Here is a 27526-nt window from a genome sequence, read left to right on the forward strand (position 1 = left end):
GCCCTTAAATTTAGTATTTAAGGGCTTCCCTGAACCTAAAGATTTAGATTCCTGCAACTATAAGAAGAAGGACTGCCGAGCTGAAAGACCCCTGCAGAGGAAGACCAGAAGACACCAACTGCCTTGGCCCCAGACTTACCGGCCTGTCTCCTGCCTTCCAAAGAATCTGCTCCAGCGACGCTTTCCAAGGGACCAACGACCTCTGAATCCTCTGAGGACTGCCCTGCTTCGAAAAAGACAAGAAACTCCCGAGGACAGCGGCACTGCTCCAAAAGAGCTGCAAATTTGTTACAAGGAGCAGATTTAAAGACCCCTGCAATTCCCCGCAAGAAGCGTGAGACTTGCAACACTGCACCCGGCGACCCCGACTCGACTGGTGGAGAACAACCAACTCAGGGAGGACCCTCCGGCGACTCTACGACTGTGAGTAACCAAAGTTGTCCCCCCTGAGTCCCCACAGCGACGCCTGCAGAGGGAATCCCCAGGCTCCCCCTGACCGCGACTGTCTGAACTCCATTTCCCGACGGCTGGAAAAGGCCCTGCACCCGCAGCCCCCAGCCCCTAAAGAAACGGAACTTCTGTGCAGGAGTGACCCCCAGGAGGCCCTCTCCCTTTCCCAGGTGGTGGCTACCCCGAGGAGCCCCCCCCCTTGCCTGCCTGCATCGCTGAAGAGACCCCTTGGTCTCCCATTGAAACCTGAAGGAAACCCGACGCGTGTTTGCACACTGCACCCGGCCGCCCCCGCGCTGCTGAGGGTGTACTTTCTGTGCTACTTTGTGTCCCTCCCGGTGCCCTACAAAACCCCCCTGGTCTGCCCTCCGAAGACGCGGGTACTTACCTGCTGGCAGACTGGAACCGGGGCACCTCCTTCTCTCCATTATAGCCTATGTGTTTTGGGCACCTCTTTGACCTTTGCACCTGACCGGCCCTGAGCTGCTGGTGTGATAACTTTGGGGTTGCTCTGAACCCCCAACGGTGGGCTACCTTGGACCAAAAACTGAGAACTGTAAATGACTTACTTACCTGTGAAAACTAACAATAACTTACCTCCCCCAGGAACTGTGAAAATTGCACTGTGTCCACTTTTAAAACAGCTTATTGTGTTTTATGACAAAAGTATTCATGCTAATGTAATGATTCAAAGTTCCTAGAGTACTTACCTGCAATACCTTCCAAACAAGCTGTTACATGTGAAATTTGAACCTGTGGTTCTTAAAATAAACTAAGAAAAGATATTTTTCTGTAACAAAACCTATTGGCTGGATTTGTCTCTGAGTGTGTGTACCTCATTTATTGTCTATGTGGTTGTACAACAAATGCTTAACACTACTCCTTGGATAAGCCTACTGCTCGACCACACTACCACAAAATAGAGCATTAGTAATATCTCTTTTTACCACTATTTTACCTCTAAGGGGAACCCTTGGACTCTGTGCATGCTATTCCTTACTTTGAAATAGCACATACAGAGCCAACTTCCTACACTAGCCATGCGAATACAGGTGATAAATGACTGGTTATCGGGGGCTGGACGGACCCCGCATATAGACTAGAGCTCCAAGCACTGGGCTACAATGGGGTTTTTGACGCGCTATTTGAGGGAACGATACCACAAACTATCCCTGAAGTCACTGGAATGGTGTTGAAGGGGTGGCGAGCGACACAGAAGACTATGGGGTGGTGGCCCCGACTAACGCAACAAACACCTCTCTGGCAGGGGAGGTGGCTGAGGGAGGTTTCCACGCTGGCGGGATTCCGGAAGTGGGACATCATAGGGATATCCACACTGGGTGATATCTGGGGAGACTCACAAATCCGAACTTTTGAGGAGCTTCAGAGGTCACACGATCTGAATAAGACCCAATTTCACAAATACCTTCAACTAAGGCACGCCCTAGCAGTACACCTGCAAACGGGGGATAACATTCCGGAGCACAGCCCTCTCGAAGCAAAGGTAGTGATGGGACACATAAAAAAAGGAGGGATCTCCCAGGTATATCGAGTCATCCTAACAAACACCTCTCCCCCCCTTGAGAAGCTTTGCCGGAATGGGAGGGTTGGGTGGGCCCCCTGGAAGAACTAGACTGGAGAGACGCGCTGGCCGCACCCCGAACACTGGCCATATCTACACGATTTCAAGCGCTACAAACCCTCTACTTACACACAGCCTACCTCACCCCTAAAAGGCTCCATCAAGCTAACCTCCGCCCCACAGATGAGTGCCCCCGATGCCTTTAGACAGGCGCTGTCCAATTATAGAGTCATACTGGGGGTCAGTCCTGGGAGAGATCTCTGAAACCCTACAGTCTAGAATAGAGGCATCCCCGATCCCGATTTTGCTGGGGGCCATGGACGGATTGGGGCTGGGCAGAGCGAATCGCACTTTCCTAGGGACAGCCTGTTTGGTGGCAAAAAGGGACATCATGTCAGAATGGAAGGCTGCAAAAGCTCCGACCCTTGCCAAATGGAGACGAGGAATGGACTGGTGCGCAAGATGCGAAAAGCTGATATATGAAGTGAGGGGATGCCCAGACAAATACAACAAAATATGGGGGAACTGGGACAATCAACTAGACAGTTGAATAACCTATTAGAGCAGAACCCCCAGAGAACCCCTGGTCAAACCGTTTAACCCTGGGAGAAGAGACGTAGCGGGCTGCACACCCTGATCAGTGATAAAAGAGGGACCAGACCCACAAAGAGTGGTGCGATGGCAAAGCGGAACCCTAAAAAAGAAGGTAGTAGCGAAGTCTGTAGCCCCCACACTCGAGTGATAGGACCGAGCACAGACTATAATCCACGTCCGAGACCAAAGGAACTGGACAGGGCCATCAAGATTATTAAAGTCACTAAGACCGCTAAGAGGAACACTTAATATGCAGAAGATGGTTTATCTTAAAATTGTGTCAATTTGTCGGTAACTGTTGATATTGATTCTTTCCCCTTTTTCTTCCCCCCCTTTTTTTTTTTCTTCCCCCCCCCTTACTGTTGTAACGTGTTCATGCTGTTCCATTCAGACAAAATGAATAAAAATCTTTATAAAAAAAAAAAAAAAATGAATATAATATTTATCAGGATATTTGATATATATATTTTTTTCATGACAATGATTCAAATTGCAACTTAAAGGTACTTTGTGTTTTTTTGTTTCCACTTCAAAGATAATGAAGGTTAATCAGGATTTAGATTGTGTATAATACCACTCTTGAAATGGTGTCCACGTTGGTACTTTGGCATCAGTCCTTTTATTGTTTTTATTGTATTTAAATTTGTTTGGTAACTACACTCCCGTTACCAGTGACAAAGGTCAGTTTGGACCGAAACGTGTCGGGAGAGGCTTGTAAATGAATAACCTTTGCATTCTCAGGAGATTCGAGAGTTCTTTCTTTGGAAGGTGTGTTTGAAGATATATATATATATATATATATATATCACTTTAAAAAAAAACATATTTGTGGTTTCCCTGGGGGCCGATCGCGGCTCCCGGAATACAACACATGTAAAAAAAGTGATATATATATCTATATATAGAGACATTTCTCTGATATATATATATATATTATTAGGCAAGCTAATAAATGCAGATAGCTTGCATATAGTTTTAATATAGGCAACTACATTCTCTCTTCCCTGCCGTCCTGCTCACAGATTTAATTAAATGTGCACAGCCAGAGACAGGCAAGGGTTGTCATAATGCCATTGCCATCGGCTCCCATATGTATAGGTCTGCTGGAGCACGCAGTATTCGTTGGGAGACAAACAGTAGCTTGAGCATCAGTACAAAGTACAGACAGCAAATATTGGAGGCTACTGAGTGCCTCTCAGAACAGACCAACAACAGAGGCGGGTTATCACTACATCGTCGGCACTGTCATGTACACCCCACAGTTGCCAAACCTCAATGGTGGCTGTATGGAGCCAGGTGATTGGACATCAGAAGACATCACTAAAAATATGGACAAATTCTGTCCGTAAAGGCATTAATGGAGGACACTTGCCCCAAATGATAGGCAGTCTGTGATCACCTTATACCTACTTATTACAGAACTATTGTACAAAGGATGAAGAACCAATGATGCAGAGGGGATTTGCCCCCCCTGTGATAAGAGCAAGCACGCTGTCACAGTCTGTTCACGGTTGGTAGCCAGGCAGGCTCTGTGGCTCAGGCCGGGTATGTTACAGGCAGTAGTTGTATAAGGTACATGTGGCTTTGTTACCATTTACACATCCTGCATAGCCCATTTGTTAGGTTGTTCCATTCACACCCTGTTGTTACTTGACTATTCACTGGCATGTCTGATAACATATTACACTTTTGTGGTATGACTGGACAGATGTCTTTTCTCATGGCACCCACACATGTTACATTCTGCATGGTACCCTGTTAAGTCAAAGAATACTCATTAAAGTAGTTTTGGTACAGCCCTGATCTGCACCTCCTTCCAGATCTCCAACTTAAAAGCAACAGCTTTTTACAAGCCAAATAGATACATTCCAACCTGTGTATGTATTCCAACAAGAATCATGGCATGAAGCTTAATGCCATTCTGGAATCCTCCAACACCACATAATCATACCCCTGAGAGACTCTTAGTCTAAAGCTGTTGTTTAACTCCTCTACTATTGCGTTTTGGGATGTATAGCAGCTAGAACCTTGTCTGGTTTAGCTTTCCCACAGTAGATTTAATACAACTGTTTTTGATTTCTCCTGGGTAATACAAACTGTTTAGTCATATACTGTAGACAGTATTCTTAGTAGTGTTGACCTGAACCTTCCTAATGATAACAGGTGCTGCTTGCCCCTTACTGATCATTTTACCTTCTGGTAGCGCCGGTCCTCCGACCAAGCTTTCTCTTTCGTACCACTTTTTTCCTCTTCTAATGCCTCCCCAGCCTCCCTCCCACTTGTGCCTCTTGACTTCTTTCTGCTTTGTTTGACTCCTTTTTTGCAGTTTTTCACCATTTGCTTTGTTTTTCTTTTTGGTCTCTCCTTTTACCCCTTCTCTATCTTTCTCTCTCTCTCTCTCTCTCTCTCTCTCTCTCTCTCTCTCTCTCTCTCTCTCAGAAACATTCTTCCTGTCTCTCACTCTTGCTCTCATTCTGTCTGCTTCTTTTGTAACTCTCCCACTTTTTCTGTTGTTTCTCTCTGCTCCCATTTCCTGCCAAAATCCTGGAAAAGGCCATCAACCGCCAACTCACCGAACACCTGGAAAGAAACAACCTACTGGACCCATCCCAATCAGGCTTCAAAGCCAACCACAGCACTGAGACAGCTCTGATCGCCGCAAAAAACGTCATCCACACCATACTCAACTGAGGAGAATCAGCCGCCCTGATCCTGCTCGATATGTCCGCAGCTTTCAACACCGTCCACACCTATAAATCGAATATGCCAGATTGGAATCGCAGACGATGCACTCAGAAGGATGGCATCCTTTCTTATGAGGCACACCCAGAGAATCCTCCCCCCCTTCACATCAGCCAAGTCCTCTTCAACATCTACATGACACCACTCGCAGACATCGTCAGATCACATGACATCAACATCATCTCTTACGCTGACAACACTCAGCTCATCCTCTCTCTCTCTGCAAACTCCACCTTGACGAAGACCAACTTCCAAAACTATATGAAGAACATATCAGCCTGGATGAGGGACAACTGCCTGAAGCACATTCGGACAAGACTGAAGTTCTGATCCTTGGCAGAAACACGGCCATCTGGAATGACTCCTGGTGGCTGTCGGAAGTTGGATCCACTCCCACATCGAAATACCACATCCGCAAGCTCTGCATCATCCTCAACAGCAAACTCTCCATGTAACATCAGGTCAACGATGTCTCCTCAGCCTGCTTCCACACACTCTGTATGGTCCGCAAGGTTTTCAAGTGGCTCCCCATCTACCCCAGGTAGACAGTGACCCACGCCCTCATCACCAGCCGACTGGAATAAGGCAACACACACTATGCAGGCACCACCACCAAACTCATGCAAAGTCTCTAGACGATACAGAATACTGACACCAGATTGGTCCTCAACCTGCCCAAGAGAACCCACATCACACAGAATTAGACGGACCTCCACTGGCTCCTGATTCAGAAAAGATGCCATTTCAAACTCCTGACCCACGCCTACAAAGCCCTCCTTGACCAAGGACCCGCCTCATTTAACCACCACCTGCACTTCCTCTGACCTCCCATGAACCTCTGTTCCGCCACCACGCTCTTGCACAGATACCTCCCATATGCTGCTCCAGAGGTTGCCCCTTCTCCCACCTCGCAGCCAAAGCCTGGAACGCCCTCCCTCTCCGCCTCTGCACTGCATCCTCACTGTCCCAGATCAGGAAAGGGCTCAAGGCCTGGCGCTTCGACTGACACCTGCAGCAAGTGCCTGGATAACCTTGCTGGTGAAAAGCTGTGCTCTACAAATACGACCTAAATGGTTGATTTCTGTTCCCATATTCTGCCACTTTTTCTCACTTCTTTCTTCTTCACGTTTGCCTCTGCTTGCCTCTGTCAATCCCACTCTTACTTTTCTTTCCTTTTGTTTACCTCTTGCCTTTTTTCACTAATTTCAGTCTTTGTCACTCACTTTTTTCCTTCATCTCCAGTTTTCCTGCCTCTCAGACCTGCTCCGGCCTGCCTTTACCCCTCACTCCTCAAGTGAATACCCCACTCACTGACTGCCAGATACCCCCCTTCTGGGCCTTCTTAATGATAGCCACAGCATGGAAGCACAGCAGCATGCTTCTGTTGGGCCATACACATGCTAAAACAAGCCCATCTGCGGCCACATTTCCTAGATACTCTGGTCCCTCCACCACACGATCACCGGACTTTGGGGGAAGGACTACACCTCCCGTACTCTTTGCGGCTTCCCCTGCCCACTTGTGATTGGCCACCAACGTGAATGCTTGGATAGCGCCAGGAGGTACATACATTTCAGCTCTCCTGCCTGTTGTGTGGGAAGCGGTCATCAGACATTGGGGGAAGGACTACACCTCCCTTACTCTATGCGGATTCCCCTACTCACCTGTGATTGGCCGTCAACATGAATGCTCGGATAGCGCTAGGAGGTGCATATATTTCAGCTCTTGTGCCCACTGCGTGGGGCACGGTCACCAGACATTGGGGGAAGGACTCCACCTCCCTTACTCTTTGCGGCTTCCCCCATCAACCTATGATTGGCTGCCAACGTGAACGCTTGGATAGAGCCAGGAGGCGCATACATTTCAGCTCTAGTGCCCTCTGTGTGGGGCACGTGTGGTACGCACCCAGGCGCATGCCCGGGCGAAATCCGGGCCAAGAGCCGGCCCATCTGCACCCGTCAGCGCCTGAAAGAGGCCAGGCTGGGCCACCCCTCTGGACTTTTGTTCAAAGCATTCACAAATGGTTTAAAAGCTGTGATTGAGATGGGAAAAAGGAAGATTGGTAACAGTGTAGTGGCAGGGAACCCAATTGCCACAATTGATTCATTTCTGGTGAGGGCGACGGGTGTACTTACGAAGGAAATAAAATTAACAGAGAGAAGGCTCTCCTTGGAAGGGGTAAGGTGGCCATACCCCCTGTTGTGGAGGGGGCTGATAGTCGTGCTCCCTGGATTTTACAGAGCCCCAAGTGTTACCCACAGGTTGTTAGGGGTCGGATTGTGGAAAGGAGGGGGAAGGTACCCCTGAGAATAGCTCTTTATTTAGGGAACCCCCCGTAAAAAGAAGAGCGGGGGAGCACTGAACAAAAACAACATATCGTCCCTCAAAAGGGTAAATTTAGACCCTGCAGTCTCTCAAAACAAACTCCTTTGTGATGAAATTTGTTCAAGGATAGAAAAAATGGTAAAAAATCTCTTATCGCCCATATATGAATGTTTGAATATGATTGAGGCCAATTTGTTAGGACTTAGCAAGCCTATCAAGGTTTCTCAATCCGTTTATGTAGTTCAGCTGCCAGATTCTATGGGAGTGAATTCTGGGGTGAGGGGGTGTTGCTGGGGCTAGTCTCAAGCACATCAAAGTCAAATGGTGCGGAACTCAATATGAGTGTAATTTGCTCAGAATCGCAGGAGATCCAGTGAGGGGGTAGAATTGCTTTGTGGGTAGAACCAAGGGGAGGGACACAAGCACAGGTGGGTTATAGTGGTCAAAGCCTGGAAGCTGGAGAGCAGGCCATCTCGATCGGTAGCAAAAAAACGGGGTTAGAGATAACGCCTAATGAATGGATGGGATGTTTGACTAGGCTGCATCTTCTGCCTGCTTCGCTTCCCCTAGTGACTGTATTGGTGGGGGACCCACCTTTGAAGGAGGCTACTGTAGAATCCACAGGGGAACTAATGCGGAAAGTTAAACATTTGCGTGATATTGTGGTAGATAAAGGGTTGGTCCTTTCCCCCCATATAATCATGGCCAGAAGAGTGGGTTGGTTGGGCCATAAGGAGAAAAGTATTAATGGGGATTGTGGGATAGTGAATCTGAGGCACCTGGAGGTCACACAGGATTTAGTGCTTTTGAGAATCCTTAGGGGTAAAAAGAATACAGAGATTTGTATTGTACCTTTGTCATATTTTTATCCCTCATCTCCTGTGTATGTTAGTATGCAGAGTTTTAATCGTCACAGGATAGGGCCTGCAATGGGGAGTAGGGGGTATTCTAGGTCTCCCCCCTTAATGCATAGTATAGCAGTTAATCACTTGAGGCCCCTTCCCTTGATGAATAGATTTGGGCCCTTAAGCAGTTTGGATCACAATGACTGACTACACCCTTGTAATGAGATATGTGCTGAAAATGCTTATGAGCAAAGGACGAGTAGGACACAGGATGGAGGCAGAGGAGTTAGGCACGGCTTAGTTGTGAAACTAGTAAATTGGACTATAGCAGGACTAAATGGGAAAAAAAGATGAGAGATGGCTGAAGTTAGTCAAAGAGCAGCATTTACTAGCGATAGAAGAAACTTGGGCGGTTGATAGTTCCTTCCATGTGGACAGTTTGTTTCTTTTTTCAACCCAGCGGTGCCCTCAAATTCAGGCAGAGCAAAAGGGAACATATTGACTTTAAAATCACTGAAAATCACTTGCCCACCGTTTCAGGTTTCAACAGGTTCGAACTGTCTTTTGCCAGTAAAACTTGTTTTTGAATCCGTCCCAACCTTGCTGATTGTAAACTTTTATAACTCTTTTGTGAGAGGGGGAACAATAGAATATTTAGCTCGTTTAAAAGGTCCCGGCCCCTGTTATGAGATGGCTTAGAATGTGGGTTAACCCTGAGCTAGAACTAAATCAGGCAGTGATTGAGGACTGTTTATTTCTGGAAGAGGCAAACTGCATCCAGTGGCTCACGTATGTTAAGACTATCCTAAATACTCCGGGACGCCCAGAGCTTTTTGGAAACCCGAGGGCTATAGTGAAGAATGATCTAAGAAGTCTCAAGAAACTTTTTTATGATTATAAATTGGCAGAGAGGTTCATGTTGCCCCTTACTGCGTGGCAGCAGTTTTTGCTCACAAGACTTAGGCCCTCATTACAACATTGGCAGTAAATCCCGCTTTCCGCCATACAGGAGACCGCCAACATACCATTGCGGCAGCGGAATTCCGCCACAGGTATCACGACTCACAGCTCAGAATCCGCCACAATACAGACACCCACACAAGTCCGCCACACCAAAGGTCAGTGATAAACTGGCGATACCAAAACCAACACCGTCACGCCAACAGGAATACGCCCACACTATCACGACCCACGAATCAACGCAGTGGTCTTTCAACCCCGGTAATCCATTGGCGGTACACACTGCCGTGCTCAAAATACACACACACTTACAAAACACAACCAAATTGGACAATTCGAAATACACACACCTGATACACATACCACACTCACACACCCAATCCAATATAAAGCACACACCCACAAACCCTTTCAACCAAAAATTTGAAAAAAGGCCAGAGAGAGACTACCTAATGCAACACCAGCATCCACAGACACATAACACCATCACTCATACAACATCCACGCACCTCAAACAACACACACAGACACATCCCCTAACACATCACAACAGACACCACCTCACACATCACCCACACCACATCATTGCACCCCAAAGACACCCCAGGTTTTCAGAGGAGGAGCTCAGGGTCATGGTGGAGGAAATCGTCCGAGTAGAGCCACAGCTATTCGGATCACAGGTGCAGCAGACATCCACTGCAAGGAAGATGGAGCCAGGGCGGAGAATTGTCGACACGGTTAACGCAGTGGGACAGCATCCAAGAACACGGGATGACATCAGGAAGAGGTGGAATGAGCTACGAGTGAAGGTACGTTCCGTGGTATTCAGACACCAGATTGCTGTACAGAGGACTGGCAGTGGACCCCCACCTCCTCCCCCACAACTAACAACATGGGAGGAGCAAGTCTTGGCAATTATGCATCCTGAGGGCCTCGCAGGAGTAGCAGGAGGACTGGACTCTGGTAAGGCAAATCTTTACTACTTTTTCCGCCCACCCCACCTGCATGCCATCACATACTCCCACTCTCACCCTCACACCCATCACCCCAACAACCCACAGATACCCCATTAACACAACCCACACATCCCAAAAGCAAGCCCTGCATGTAGCACCAATGCATGGACACCCTTCACCAAAGCATGTCCAGTAGAGAGACTGACTCATGCCCCAAAATCACCAATCAAACAAGAACCAAGCTAATAATGCATGCACTAGAGTAGAGGGTAACTCACCCATTGCACAAGATGGCACACACACATATAATAACTATGCATTTACACCCCAACAGGACCCCTACCCAACGTCACCGGACAGGAGGTGCCAGACATATCCAGTCCCCCCACAGAAGAGACCCACAGTGACGACAGCAGCTCTGCACGCCTGGATCAAGATGACCAGCCTGGCCCATCAGGGACTTCGGGACAGTCGGTTCCCCTGACACAGTCACAAACCACCACTGAACCTCCCCCCTCAGGAAACACCACCACAGCACCCACCCAGCGGGCCCATCCCTCTGTCCCCAGGACACGTCAATCAGCAGTGTGTCCACCACTACAGGGAACCCAGGCAACCCCACCAACAGGACGATCAGGGACCTGGGGGCAGTGGGCACACGGTTAAGGGGACAGAGGCACAGGACAACAGGAAAGCTGGGAGGACTGCTGTGCGACAGGGGGAGGACAGGCCCAGGCAACCGACATTCCACGAGGCACTCTCCAACATCATGGGAGCCTACCACCATTCCCAGGAGACCATGGGCACGGTACTGGCCAAGTTTCAGGAGTCACAGCAGCTGCAGGTGGAACACTACCTGGGGATCAGGGAGGACTTGAAGTCCATCAACAACACCCTGGTCACCATTGCAGGGGTGCTGGCAGACCTTCTCAACACCAGGAGGGACACAGTGGCATACCAACAGGCCCCTGACACTAGCCTGGACGATGAACAGCCCTCCACCTCCGCCGGCACTAGTGGACAAGAGGCACCGCCACAGGAACAACAGGACACCAGCACCCCACCCCCTGCAGATGGAGAACCACCCCGCAAACAGTCACTGAGATTCAGGACCAAGACAGAGAACATTGCCAAGACCCCCGCCAGGAAATAAGACCCCCCTGAATGTCACCCTTCTGTCCCACTTTGTCACCCTGTCCACCTTAAACTGCCATTGCTCCACTTCCTATGCCCCATTGGACAATGCACCTGTGAAACAAATAGACGGGACTCTGCCATGGACATTCCTCCACCATCACCCCAGCCCATTTTACACCCTCCTCCACGTATTTGCACACAAATAAACACACTTGAATCACTAAACAAGCTGGAGTCAGTCTGTGCTTTCACAAATGTGTAATTGCTAAATCTCTGGAATATATCAATGTCAATGTACTTGTTCACATACCAATGTAACACAGCTGTAGGCCAGCAGTAAACATGGCAGAGGGCACAAAGTGGGAGCCAGATCTGTGAAATGGAAAGCCAAAGTAACAAGTCAGGGTCCATACACGGAGTGAAAATAACAAACTTATGCTAGCTCCAACAATAGTATGAGATGTGGGAAGCAGTTACATCTTCTTACCTGTGTCTCACCGGTAGTATTGCATGATGATGTTGTTTCGGTTGTCGACATCTTCTTCTTCTGCCTCCTCTTCTTCACTGTCCACAGGTTTAACAGCTGCTACAAGACCACCATCTGGCCCATCCTCCTGCAGAAAAGGCACCTGCTGTCGCAAAGCCAGGTTGTGGAGCATACAGCAGGCCACGATTATCTGGCACACCTTCTTGGGTGAGTAGTATAGTGAGCCACCTGTCAGATGGAGGCACCGGAATCTGGCCTTCAGGAGGCCGAAGGTGCGTTCTATAATCCTCCTAGTTCGCCCATGTGCCTCATTGTAGCGTTCCTCTGCCCTTGTCCTGGGATTCCTCACTGGGGTTAGTAGCCATGACAGGTTGGGGTAACCAGAGCCACCTGCAAATGTCGAGGGACAATTGTTAGACACACACTAACCCTTGGGGACAACCCCATACCCAGCCACCTATGGCAACTGTGTTGGGACCTTGACCTCACCTATTAGCCACACACGGTGCCTCTGGAGTTGGCCCATCACATAAGGGATGCTGCTATTCCTCAAAATGTAAGCGTCATGCACTGAGCCAGGATACTTGGCATTCACATGGGAGATGTACTGGTCTGCCAAACACACCATCTGTATATTCATTGAATGGTAGCTTTTCCGGTTTTTGTACACCTGTTCATTCCTGGGGGGGTGACAAATGCCACATGTGTACCATCAATAGCACCAATGATGTTGGGGATATGTCCCAGGGCATAGAAGTCACCTTTCACTGTGGGCAAATCCTCCACCTGAGGGAAAACAATGTAGCTGCGCATGTGTTTCAGCAGGGCAGATAACACTCTGGACAACACGTTAGAGAACATTAGCTGGGACATCCGTGATGCCATGGCCACTGTTGTTTGAAAAGACCCACTGGCCAGGACATGGAGTACAGACAGAACCTGCACTAGAGGGTGGATTCCTATGGGATGGCGGATAGCTGAAATCAGGTCTAGCTACAACTGGGCACACAGTTCCTGGATTGTTGCATGATCAAGTCTGTAGGTGATTATGATGTGTCTCTCTTCCTTTCTATTCCACCAGGGGTCTGTACACCGGAGGATGCTGCCATCTCATCACCTGCCCCAGCAGACATGCCCTATGGATGAGAACAGCGAGGAGAGGGTCATCCAACACAGAGGTATCACAATGTGTTATTTGTAGAAACGTTGGTAATTCGCAATGTCCCGATATCTGTCTGTATTCCCGGCCTAGATAGGTGTGACGCCATTTTTTTCCATCCCATGTGGCCCCCTGACATGGCGGCTGCCTGACCTGTAAGGTGGGACAAGAGGAAATGAGGTAACTGCGCTGGCATTGTAAACCGTTGCGGTGGGCGGTCGAAGACCACGGCGCAATTCTGCATTGGTTAACATTGGGCCCTATGGGTCCCAGGACCCAATGACGATGTACGCAAGCGGTGACGGTACGCACCGCAGTGGACATGACTGCCATTTTCTATCTGTTCCCTCACTTGATAGCTGACCTTCAACAGGAGAGGACATACACTGCAAGTGCTGCTGTGACCTGTGTCTGGAAGCGACGATGGCTACAGTGTCTGGGAAAAGGGCCCCTGCCTTCACTTCGGAGGAGTTGGCGAAACTGGTGGATGGGGTCCTCCCCCAATACACGCAACTGTACGGTCCTCCAGACAAACAGGTGAATACACTGTGAGCATGCTGTGTGGGCAATGACTGTTTAGAGTGGTGTGGATGGAAGATACAGGGCTGAGGCCTGCATGTGCAGATGGTGAGTGTATGTGCACCAGGGCATGGGGGGGGCGACTGGTGGGCAATGAGTATGAAGGTCCGGACGGGTGAGTAATATCCTTTCCTCCTGTACCTTTCCTCTAGGTCAGCGCAAACCAGAAGAAGGGTATTTGTCGTGCCATTGCCAAGGACGTCCGGACCCTGGGGGTCTACCACAGACTGAGCACCCACTGGCGTAAAAGATGGGAGGACCTGCACCGCTGGAGCAAGAAGACGGTGGAGGCCCAGCTGGGGATGGCCTCCCAACGTGGAAGTGGTGCCCGTCGCACCATGACCCCCCTGATGTCCCAGATCCTGGCGGTGGCCTATCTGGAGTTGGATGGGCGCTTGAGAGCATCACAGCAGCTACAAGGGGGTAAGTCCACTCTCATTCAGCTGACTCTGTGCACATTAGGAGGTGTCTGGGTGGGGGAGGTGGGCAGTGGGTTCCCCTAGGCCAGGGCGAAGTTGGTAGGCAAGATCCCTTGTTAGGCAGGCTCTGTGGCACCCCAACCCCACCAGTGCTAATAGCCATCTACACCTAGTCAGGCTCCTGTGACTTCTAGGTGTGCAGCAATTGGGCTTAGGCCTCGTAGCCCATGGGCATGTGAATTTGCCAGGAACTGTTTGTGCATCGCGTAGTGGAGAGGGCTGCTCCCTGTGTGTTGTGTCTGCCAACGGTAGTGGTGTTGCATGCACTGAACATGTTTCTCTTCTGTTTTCACCCTCCCCTTTTTGTTTTGTCTCTCTGTTCTTGTGTGCAATAGCATCATCTGGCAGAGGAGCTGTGGCACCGGAGCAGGAGGGAGCTGCAGCCCACTTGGCCCTGGAGGGTGAAGCAACGGAGTCTGAAGCCACCAGTGGGACGGAGGGTGAGGGGAGCTCCACGACGGGGACAGGAGCATACACCAGTGACAGTGACTGCTCCTCTGATGGGAGCTCCTTTGCGGTGGCGGGCACCTCTGTGCCATCGCATCTACAGGTACAGCCGCCACCCCCCTACCAGCACCGCCCTCCCAGCAGCCCCTCAGCGTGTGTCCCATGCCCGCTCAACCAGGAGGATGGGCATCTCCTTCGCCCCAGGCATCTCAGGCCCTGCCCCAGTCAGCCCTGTTGCCCTCAGTGAGGAGGCTATTGACCTCCTGAGATCCCTCACTGTTGGGCAATCTACCATTTTGAATGCCATCCAAGGTGTTGAGAGGCATTTGCAACAAACAAATGCATACCTGGATGGAATTAATTTTGGGCAGGCGGCCCAACAGAGAGTATTTCAGGCTCTGGCCTCAGCACTGATGGCAGCCATTGTCCCTGTGTCCAGCCTCCCCCCTCCAGCTTCCTCCACCCGACCCAATCCCCTGTACCTCAGCCTATCCCAAGCACACCATCAGACCAGCATGCACTCTCATCAACACATAAGAGTTGATATGGCAGACATAAGCACCACACATCCCACAGGCACTCACACAAGCACCATCCCCATGCAGACACAGTAACATTCACTGCCTCCACTGTGTCCCCATCTCCACGTCCTCCTCCTCCCTCCCTGTCTTGTCTCCACTCACACCTGCATGCACTACATCCTCAGCCGCTACCTCCATCACCATCACGCCCATCACCACACACCGCTCATGTGCAATCACCACCCCCACTACCATGCACACATCCCCTGTGTCCTCTCCCAGTGTGTCTGTGAGCCCTCCTCCCAAAGTAAACAAACGCTGGCACACACCCACCCAACAGCCATCCACCTCACAACAGCCATCCACCTCACAACAGCCTCTGGCCCATGCACCATGCAAATTCAGCAAACGTGCACCTCTTACAACCACTACCTCTTCCTCCACTTCCAAACCCCCTCCATCTTCCCGTCCCAGTGTGTCTAAACAATGTTTCCTGGCAAACCTTGACCTCTTCCCTTCACCTCCCCCCGTCCTTTCCCTAGGGCCAGGCTTTCCAGGTCCCAGCCCAGCACCTCAGCTACCAAATCCCCAGGCACAGTGGTACCAGCAACTGCGGGGTCATCGAGTGCGCCACCCATCAGGGCTTCCAGTGTGCCACGTAGCGAGGGCAAGGACATTCCGCCATGTGCCAAGGTGAAGAAGGTGCCCGCATCCCGGAGGGAGGAGACGCACCTACCAGCCACCAAGGGCTCTGCCAAATCGAAAGAGGACAGTGGCAAGACACCTGCGGCACCATCAAAGGTGGGGAAGGGACAAAAGCAGAAGAGCAGGTCAGGCCACAGTGGCACCGACTGAGGAACTAGTGTCACCCCATCTGTCCACGACTCCACCAACCTGTACAGTGGCGAACACCGCCACCACCTGCACCGCCACCTGCACAGCCACCGGCACGTCTGCAGCATCAGCAACAGTCCCCAGCATCTTCCCCAGTGGGCAGCCGTCTGAGGCTGCAGGAGACGTCCTGCTGTGTCCCTCAACAGGTGCTGACCCATGCACCACCGCCAGCACCGCTGCCACAGACACCGCCACAAGTACTGCCACCAGCCCCGCGACGTGCTTGGACAGTGGCACCACTGCTGATATGGCTATCATCCCCAGTAGTCAGTCGTCAGAGGCTGCAGGAGAGTTCCGGCACCCTGGCCTGCTTCCATGAGGCATGACTTCCAACACTGTTTGCACGTGCAGGTGGAAGGAGAAGCCGCAGCAGTGTGGGGTATATCTCTGCCTCCATGGCGTATCATGCTACCTGTTTCCAGGCTATCTCGTGGCACACACACCCAGGTGAGGGAATGGGACTGGCCACACTGCATGTGGAGCACTCTGGGCACCATGCCCCCACCAGAACCAGTGGAGATTGACATCCACTACCTTAATCCTTGGCAGGATGAAGCACTCTGGGCACCAGGCCCCCTCCAGAACCAGTGGAGATTGACATCCACTACCTCAGTCCTTGGCAGGATGAAGCACTCTGGGCACAAAGCCCCCTCCAGAACCAGTGGAGATTGACATCCACTACTTCAGTCCTTGGCAGGATGAAGCACTCTGGGCATAAAGCCTCCTCCAGAACCAGTGGAGATTGACATCCACTTGAGAGACTGTGGCTTTGCACTCCCCAGGATATAGCAGTGGGCACACCACCCACTTGAGAGACTTGAGAGACTGTGGGTTTGCACTCCCCATGATAAAGCAGTGGGCACACCACTCACTTGAGAGACTTGAGAGACTGTGGGTTTGCACTCTCGATGATAAAGCAGTGGGCAAACCACCCACTTGAAAGACTTGAGAGACTGTGGCTTTGCACTCCCCATGATAAAGCAGTGGGCACACCACCCACTTAAGAGACTTGAGAGACTGTGGCTTTGCACTCCCCAGGATAAAGCAGTGGGCAAACCACCCACTTGAGAGACTTGAGAGACTGTGGCTTTGCACTCCCCAGGTTAATGCAGTGGGCAAACCACCCACTTGAGAGACTGTGGCTTTGCACTCCCCAGGATACAGCAATGGGCATGGAGCCCCCTCGTGCAGCAGTGGCGTCATGCGTTCATCTGGCTCAGGTGCCTCCCCTTCCCTTCCCCCTGAGGTGCCTGTTTATTTTCGATCTGATGCCCCAGCAGTGTTCTCTCCGTTTCGAGTCAGGTATCTTGTGTGGGCTTTGCCCATACATTTTGGGACCAGTGGTCCACGGACAATGATTGCTACACTATCTGGACTTGTGTAATTGGTGTACACATTTGTATATACAGAATTTTGAACTTTCACTATCAGATTTTTCTTGATTACAATTGTTACAATCATTTCCTTTTGTCCTTGCGTTCTTCCAGGGTGTGAAGGGGTGTATATGTAATGTTCCTGCATTTATTTGTGTGTATGGTGTTGTGGGTGAGGGTGGGGGTGGAGGTATTACATGTTGCGTGTGTGTGTCGCTTTCTTTTTCCTCCCCCCTCCCCTGTGTTGTAGGTGCAGTATTCACCCTGGCCGTCAACAGCATCTGTCCTGCTCCTGATAGAGCAGGAGGAAGACCACCATTGGTAACACCTGTAGTTCGGGCTCTATGGCGTCCTGGCTCCTCGTTGGGTGTCAAGAGGTGAGTGTTTTCCCTTCTATGTACTGTTTTCGCCGTGCTTTTGAGAGCGTTGGTTCCACCCCGGAAAAGGTGGCGGATAGGCCTGTTGTGATAGGGTGGGCGGTACTTTGTCCACCGCCTGTCTGTTGGCGGTTACCCCTGCGGTGCTAGTTTCTACAGCTGTAGCGGTCGGAGTGTGAAAGAGGCTGTTTATGTTGGCAGTTTCCGCCATAGTCGTGATTCCAATTTTTTTTCCACCGGCCTGTTGGCGGTATTACCGCTGCTTTAACACCTACCGCCCGGTTTGTAATGAAGGCCTTAATTTTAACTTGGTCCACTGGCTTTTTGCCTTCCCTAGAAGGTTTTGTAGGGTTGATGATCTGGGCCCCTTTGCTTGTGACAACTTCTCACCACAGGACAGTTTACATTTTATATTTTTTGTGGTCATTATGGGATATTACGGCAACGTTTTATATTGCCATTGCTTAAAGGTAAACAGTTTGTACAAGAAAGGCCTGCCCTAGTATACTTGCAGATGCTCGCAAGCTCACTAGTATGCCACGGAGTGGCAATTTTTTTGTCTTGAGATTTTAGAGTGAGGAAAAGCTGGGGGGAGGGAATTGATTTTACTGGGTTATTGTGTATGACATATGTCATATATATTTAATTCTGATAGGCTTGTTATCGTTTTGTGTTGCATTATTTGTAGTTTTTTTTTCTTCTTGTTACTTTTAAATGGTGATATGTGTTTGTTTTAGTGAATTTTATATTTTTGGATGTTGTGCACTTTTATGGCTTTAAGTAGCTGAATAAAGAATTTATTACCTTGCCTTACCCTGCACCGCCGACCGTTGCCCCTCTCGCCACTACTCGACCCACAAACTTCTCTCCCTCAGCCACCCATCCCTTTTACGCACCAGGATCTCCCCCGCTCGGACATATGGAGCTTTCACCAGCACCAGCTGCGGTTTCTCTTGCACCTCCCCATCTCTTTCTTTGACACATACCACTCGCCACACACGCTGAGGCCCATCCCGGAACCACATACCACTCACTCAAATGCCTCCTGCTGGGGGCGTGGTCTGGCCATGGCAAGAATGGCCACCTGATTATTGAGCTCTGTGAGCCAGACTGTGCCAGAGGAGGGCTGAGGTGCTGACAGACTGCTGGGAGTGTTCCCCCTTCCTCCTTCCACCCTGACCGATTCACAGAGAAGAGTTCCCCATGCCCCTTGATGTCAGCTGGGGGCCAGAGAGCTTAGAAGGGCTCTGCGGCCTACTGCACCGCGGGGAACCGCGGGCTCGATTACAACCTTGGCTGCACACACCAACGGAAGGCCTGCTGGAGCGGCCCAGTGTGCAGCCGCCACACTTGCTGGAGTCCCCATCCTCCGTCCCTTTCATTTCCCATTCCCCCCAGCTGATGATAAGGCAAGAGGTGGCTTTGCCAGCAACGGGGTGAAGCGGCCTTAACCCTCAGCCACGGCAACAACCTGTGCCTCCCGGAGTGAGGAACGTCACCCCCCCTGGTAAGCATGACAACGGGATAATCAGAGCTGAGGACGGCTTCTGGACAGCAGCCTGCACCCAATCAGGGGATGAGGGGGGAGCTCTAGAAGTGCCAACGGAAGGCCCCCCAGTACAGGATCCCCCCCGAGGGAGGCACGATCCTGCAGAACAACCCGGGGGTAAAAGGAGAGGAAAGTGGGGCTCTCTAAAGAAGCCCACAATAGTGTTTCCTGTAGAGGGAGTGTGGCCTTTCCCCCTAACCAAACAGTCACAGCAATGATAGGCATCCAGGGAAGGGTGTAGACATTATACACTTTGGACTCCCTGTAATACTCAGCTCTCCTCACAAACATCTTGGGGACTTGGCATAACCCCCCAACGGGGAGAACTCTATTTTCAAGGGGACAGATATCATATAGAACAAGCCCTAACGGACCTAGATCACCGTCTCAGATGTCGAAAACCAACTTGCAACGCTACCGGAACGGGGTTCTGAGTTACAGTACCTCTGTGCTAAGCTTACGGACCTAGAGGATAGGGGCTGGAGGCATAACATCCATTTGTTTGGGATACCGGAATGCAAGGAGGGCACAGATGTCAGAACCTTCTTTAGGGACCTCTTACCTGAACTCACAGGCCGCGTCATCTCTCCGACACTGGAGTTCCAATGGGCCCACATAATTGGTTCCTCCCATAAAGCTGACTCAGGAAAGCCCTGCCCCATCATCGCTTGCGTACTCCGCCACAAACAAGCACACCAGGTATTAACCACTGCCAAAACCCATGGCCCGTACACTATGGAGGGGCATGAAATCCGCGTGGTCGCAGATATTTCACGTGAAACAAATGAGAAACTGAAAGCATTTCTGGTTCTCCGACCCCAACTGAGAAACTTGAATATCAAATTTGGTCTCTTTGAGCCAGCACGCATGTGGATCACGCAGAATGGCAGATCTAGAGACTTCTTCGACCCGGCTGAACTGTGTGCCTTTCTGGACGGCCTCCTCACCTAACCCATGGAACATACATCCGTGAACTTCCTGACAAGCCCTCCTGTACTGGATGATTCTCCCTCCTACTCTGACCTTTACATAGGTAGCACCAACCCTGTGAAGCTGAAAAAAGGCAGGACATTTAACCGCCCACCACGATCCCTGGATGAAAGAGATCATGCCCTCCAAGCTGTGATTGCCCTTACCCAGGTCCTGAGCAGAGACAAATCCCGATCTCCCCTGAAACCTCTACCCCCTGCTGATTGGCATGCACCAAGGGAATGTTGTAATCGCTGGGGACTCACTCATAGATGTCTGCAGCGCGGATTCGCCGGACGGCTAAGTACCATGCATACATCTCTTTGCGGATATTGATTTTGACATAGATAATGTTATTTGTATTGTTATTACTTCTGTGTATATGGTGGACATGCCGCAAGATTTGCTCTATTCAGTCTACTGTTTATCCGAAGGCATACCCACACTGATACTGTTATCATGGTGATTATAAATATAGCTGCTGCTTTTTGAGTGGTGCATAGTGCTTGCAGTACTGTTGTTTCGAATGTGTTCGATATTGATGGTTCTGTTTTTATATGCAAACAAATGCTGATTACCCTATATCGAATTGATTGGTCTCTATGCCCTGCCCGAATATGGGACGCTAGGAGGATGGCATAAGAACAAGAGTTTAGACTATGATACTCCTCTACTCCTCCACACCCATATGCTGATAGGCAGACAAAGGGGCCTACACGAGTGGGTGTACAGACGGATATGCTTCCACCACGGCTCCCCAATCTGGCAATCATCCTAACCTTACACTCTAATGTGAGTCTGCTACAGTGCCCACACACACCTGTGAATCGCTACCACCACAGGATGCTCAGGTATACCGGCTGACTCCGTTAGCGACCGTCCCAAAGTCCCCACCCTAGAACAACAGGGCCTCTGGCAGTCCTCTCCCCTCTTGGATCCTTTGTGTGTGTTGCTGCTATTGCTACATGTCCCCCCCCAGCAAGTGTCCGGGTGGAGGCATAGGGAGGGGAGCCAATGCCAACGATGTCAGTACTGTTGGTCCTCGGCTGGGAGGCACTGATGCCAGGTATGCTTCTCCCCCAAAACCTCGTCAATGCTTCAGAACACCGCTTCCACTGATGACCCCACCATCCCAGCGGCTGCCCAAAAGTGCTGCGCCTCCCTGGGGCACACACATCGCTCACCCCCCACCCCGCCCTGATATCAGGGACCTGCTAGCCCCTCCTTGCCAAATCCTCGCATCTTCCCCCTACCCCCCCACACCTACCCCTTGAACACTCCACCTTTAGAAGCTGGTTCTGTTTTCATCTTGCTGCTTTTTCATCAGCCATCCTCCCCCGTGAATGTGCCTGACTGGCGGGCTACTCAGGTTCTGACCTGCAGTTCCACAGGACTTAGATCTTGTGAAATAATTACCTTGGCTTCCAATTGACCCCAGATCCATTTCTCCTTGCGTCAGTTTCATCTCCCCTCTCCTTTTCTGTCCCCTTTCTTCTTCCTCTTTCTTCCTCCTCTGTACTCTAATTTACTCTACTTTCTCTACCCCTTCTACTCTTTCTACTCTTCCCCTCTTATCCTCTTTGATTGGTCTTCGCCTTTTCTTACCCGACCAGGGGTTCCCGTTCTCCCTCCCCCAGCGCTCCCCCTACGCATCAACCTTCCCACCATGCCCACCACCACGCATCGCCTCATAGACCCGGTAGAGGATCACCGACCACTGGGACCCCACACGCCTGGCTCTGGAATGGGGACCACCCTTCCGCTGACGGTCCTCTCATGGAATGTTCATGGCCATATTCACTTCATCAAGAGAAAGAAAGTCTTGACCTATCTGCAATCCAAACAAGCGGACATTGCCCTATTGCAAGAAATGCATCTTTCCCCACTAGAATCAGAGAAACTACACAGGGAGTGGGTGGATCGAGTGCTCTATAGTGGGTCCTCGCCAACACAGTCCGGAGAATCCGGCTCCGGCAGAAAATGCGGGGTTGCAATTCTTATCTGCCGGTCCTTACAATTTAAGGTACTCAAGACATGGACTGATCCGGAAGGCTGGTACATCCTCACCAAACTCAGACTGGGAGATCACACAATCTGTGTCGGATGTATATATATGTCCCTACAGGCTCCAAATGCCTATTCTTCCTCCTTCTCAATCGTCTCCTAACAGAGATTGGGGCCTCGCAATATATACTTCGTTGGGACTGGAACCTGGCACGTGATGCTGTTCTTGATCACACGTGCGTAGGCAACAATGTGGACAGAGCGTTCCTTGGGGACATACATTCGGACCATGGGCTAGTGGATCACTGGTGTCTCCCCCACCCACACGACCGTGAATATACCTATGTCTCACCGGTCCATGGGACGCAATCTAGGCTGGACTACTTCCTCACTACACATAGACTGGTTCCGTTGATCAGGGTGTCTCAGATACTGGTGGCTGCGCTGTCAGACCACTCTCCGGTCTTACTAGCACTGGATCTGGGCCTAGCTACCCCTGGGCGCAAGCCATGGTGTCTGAATACTTCGTGATACCGCACACCGCAGCGGAAAGACCAACTCCGTTCCCACGTCACTAATTACCTGACCAATAACAAGGTTTCGGTCTCCTCTCCACAGCTCTTGTAGGCTGCGGTGAAAGCAATGTTAAGGGGCCAGCTTAGGAGAGACGCTGCCATCGCTAACACTCAGAGACGTTCCCGGCAGCAAGCCTTGGAAGAACGTATAGCGATGTGTACCCGTGAATATACCGTGACTCCCTGTCCCCCATTCGCCACCACCTTGAAAAGGCCAACATGGAACTGAATGCCCTCTATACTTCCCAAGTGGAATATGCACTGCAGTGGATGAAGGAGCGACTTTATGAGCACGGTGAAAAGGCAGGGCGTTTATTGGCTGCCCAGCTTTGTCAGTGAGAAGCGGCGCTAGCTATACCAGCCATACAAGACATAGATGTCACGATTCTTACCCACCCCCAGGCAATTGCTAGTGCGTTCAGGTGCTTCTATCAGACACTCTGCACGCCAGATACAGAAGAGGATCACGATAAACTGACCGCATTCTTCGAGAAGGCACGTATACCTAGCCTTACAGAAGAAGGCAGAGCACTACTAGAGAGAGAGATAAGTAAGGAAGAGATAATGCAGGCTATTGCTTAACTCCCTTACCATAAGGCCCCAGGTGAAGATGGATTCTCAGCGGAATTCTATAAATGGACAGGAGTGGAGACAGTGGGCTCCTTGTATGAAGCCTTTCGCAGGAAGGAAAACATAGATTCTCTGAGCACTAGTTCCAATAGGGCACTCATAGCAGTCTTACCTAAACCATGGAAGGACCCTCTCTTATGCAGCAGCTATTGCCCCCATCTCCCTCCTCAACGTGGATATCAAGGTACTGGCAGGTATTCTGGCTACTCGCCTTAAGAAAGTTATACCATCCCTCATCCATCACAAGCAAGTGGGTTTCATACTCGGCTAATCCTCCAGGAACCAACCTCCGTACCCTATTGCATGCTCTCTGGGCTGCTCGTGACTCACGGGAGGAGGCTCTTACCCTTTCCCTTGATGCTGAAAAAGCATTAGACAGAACAGAATGGTGGTATCTTTTTGAAACCCTGAAACGTTTTGGATTAGGGAATGAATTCATCAACAAGGTCCACTTATTGTATGACTCGCCCACGGCACAAGTCAACTGCGGGGATTCCTTTCTGATGTCTTCCTCCATTAGGCGAGGAACCCGACAAGGCTGCCCATTGTCACCATTGTTATTCCTACGAGCTGTAGAACCCTTGGCAGCTATCATCCGCAGGTCACACCTCATTGCTGACGTACTCATTCCTGGTGGCAGCTCCATCCTTCAACCTTTACATGACAACATCCTGCTCACGCTCACTTACCTCACCCATTCGCTCCCAGCACTATGGTCGATTTTAGTGGAATTTGAAGTACTTTTGGGTTACAAAATAAACTGGGATAAAAGTGAGGCGCTCCCTTTGTCTTCTGTGACTATATGCTCGGCTTTTCTGGATTTCACGGTTTAGTGGAAGCACTCACATCTTGAGTACCTAGGCACTTCCATTAATAGGGGTCAGGAACGAATGGTGGCAGACAACCTAGACCCACTGCTCATCAGCATGAAAAGGGATTTCGATAAATGGTCTCATCTAGGTCTCTCCCTCTGGGGGAGGGTACAGGCGGTTTGCATGGTGACTCTACCACGGTTTCTCTATGTCCTTGGAATGCTGCCCCTACAGGTTCCTCTGCCTATGTTCCGGGAGGTGGCTAGATGTTTACGTGCCTTTGTATGGGGGTCAATGTAGCCCAGGTTGTCCAAGGCCACACTCATAGCGCGTTGTGAATGCGGTGAGCTGGGACTACCCTCTATGGAACACTATGGGGGTCATTCCTACATTGGCGGGCGGCGGTCGGCGCCCGCCAAGCGGGAACCGCCACTTGGCCACTCCGCTGTCAAAAGACCGCGGAGGCCTTTCTGGCTTTCCCGCTGGGCCGGCGGGCGCCCGCCAAGGGAGCGCCCGCCGGCCCAGCGGGAAAGGCCCTGCAACCCAGAAGCCGGCTCCGTATGGAGCCGGCGGTGTTGCAGGGGTGCGACGGGTGCAGTTGCACCCGTCGCGATTTTCACTGTCTGCTAAGCAGACAGTGAAAATCATGCTGGGGCCCTGTTAGGGGGCCCCTGCACTGACCATGCCAGTGGCATGGGCAGTGCAGGGGGCCCCAGGGGCCCCACAACACCCGTTCCCGCCATCCTGTTCCTGGCGGTAAAAACCGCCAGGAACAGGATGGCGGGAAGGGGGTCGGAATCTCCATGGTGGCGCTGCTTGCAGCGCCGCCATGGAGATTCAGCCCAGACAGGGGAAATCCGGCGGGAAACCGCCAGATCCCCTTTTCTGACCGCGGCTTTACTGCCGCGGTCAGAATGAGCAGGGAAGCACCGCCAGCCTGTTGGCGGTGCTTCCGTCATTTTAGCCCTGGCGGTCGCGGACCGCCAGGGTTAGAATGACCCCCTATGTCTTAGTGTTACATCTCTCTCAAATCGTCTTTCTGCTCCCGGGCATACCAGACCCATGGCTGTGGGTTGAAGTAGAACGCACGCTCTCACACTCCTCTCTAGGACTTAATATACTGTATGGTGCAGGAGTCACCCTGCCACGACCCGTTAATCCCTAGATCCAAGCCATGTTGAATTCTTGGCGACAGGCGCATCACTTGCTAGGGCTAGATCCACCATATGGTGAGACCCTCCGTGATCTCATGTTCACCAACTTCCTCAACATTGCGGTGGACACCCTGACCCCTCTTATCTGGACTGACCACTAACTCATCAAATTCATCCCAACTACCCAATCAAATGAAACCTACCAACACCCTGACCTCCCTCTGGCAATGGAAGAAAATCACAGACGACAATTAGAACTCCAGACTCCTCACAGCACTGCTCAGCCTCAACTGTGCTGTTTCCAACTTCAACAACAGGATAACTACCGTTGTGGACTTCCAGGCCCCAGCCCAAACCAACTCCCAACCCTGGGCCATGCCCCATTCCAACTCGTACAAAAAAGGTCTCTGGTTAACAAAACACCATTGCAAACATGTGGACTGACAATGGTGCCTCACCCACAAAGCTGGGCTGCCTTCAATTCGTCCCTCTGGATCTATAATCAGTGCCTCAAAACTGCCAAATGCGTAGCTCTCTCCTCCCGCATACAGAACACCACAAACTTCACCAATTGTCAAGGAATTTGCATGCCCACAAGCCAACTCCACAGCGGTCACCCCCTTCCAGGACTTATGAAACAAACTTTCTATCCACTTCTAGGAGAAAATCAGAATCATCTATAGCAACCTATTCGCCCAACTGGACCCCACTTCCTTCAACCCCCCTCAACTTAACTACCAGCACCATGCCAGGCTACCAGCTATTGTGCTTGATAGAAATCACATCCACAGTAACCATGTGAGCCATTGAATCCGGAGGCACTTTAGATCACTATACAACTCCTTGCCCCCAACCCCCATCCAGCGTATGCAAGTGGGAGGCCGTATTTCCCCCCACGTCACCCCAAGACCTAGAATCATCTCCCACTCCTCAACAGAGCCACCAGCTTGCTCCTTGAACTTAGAAGACAATTGAAAACCTGGCTTTTCAACTAAGCTCATCTCTGGCAGTGCAGCTCTCTAATTCGTGGGTGCCTATATACCCTCCCTGGTGAATAGCATGCCATACAAATCACAAAAGCATAACATAACATGGCACATTTTCAGAATTTCCTATCCAGACATGGCCTGAAAAAGGATTCTCTAGATCCTCTAATACTAGAGACTTAGGCCCTCATTATGACCCTGGCGACTGCCACCAAAGCGGTGGTCCGACCACAACATTACAACTGTGCTGTTACTGCCACGGTTGGACCGCCAGCACCACCACTTTTCGGCTGCCCCAATGCACCAGGGCAGCGCTGCAAACAGCGCTGCCCTGAGGATTACGATCCCTCTCTCCGCCGGTGTTTACATGGCGGTTTCACGTCCATGTAAATGCTGGCAGAGATAGGGGGCCCCCGCACTGCCCATGCACTTGGCAAGGGCAGTGCGTGGGCCCCCCCTCCCCATGGCCAGACCAGTCACGCAAATTGGGTGCTAGTGCACCCGACGCACAACAGCATTGCTGCCGCCTCTATTATGAGCCAGCATCAATGTTGTTGTGTGTTTCCCACTGGGCCAGCGGGCAGAAACTGTGTTTCCCCCCGTGACCCAGTGGGAAACTCATAACAGGGCCAGTGGGAAGGAGTCCACACTGGCAGTCTCCTGACCACGGAAGTTTGGCTGGCGACCTTTTCCACCCCCAAACTCTTTAATTAGGGCCTTCGTAAATCAGCTCGAGATAGAGAACCTGGTGAACTGCAAATTAGGATTTATCTGCATTGGTTTCCCAAAACCCTCCCTTCCCTTTTGCTAAATAAACACATCTTGACACCAAATGGGGTCTCTCATGAGTCTTTTAGATGGACTTACTGACTCCAGGATACCTTTTTAGAGAAACTGAAGCAGTGTACTATCAGGAGACAGCTGTTGTGTCTGTCTCTGC

Source organism: Pleurodeles waltl, chromosome 3_1 (genome assembly GCF_031143425.1).
Source record: "Pleurodeles waltl isolate 20211129_DDA chromosome 3_1, aPleWal1.hap1.20221129, whole genome shotgun sequence".
Classification (NCBI taxonomy): domain Eukaryota; kingdom Metazoa; phylum Chordata; class Amphibia; order Caudata; family Salamandridae; genus Pleurodeles; species Pleurodeles waltl.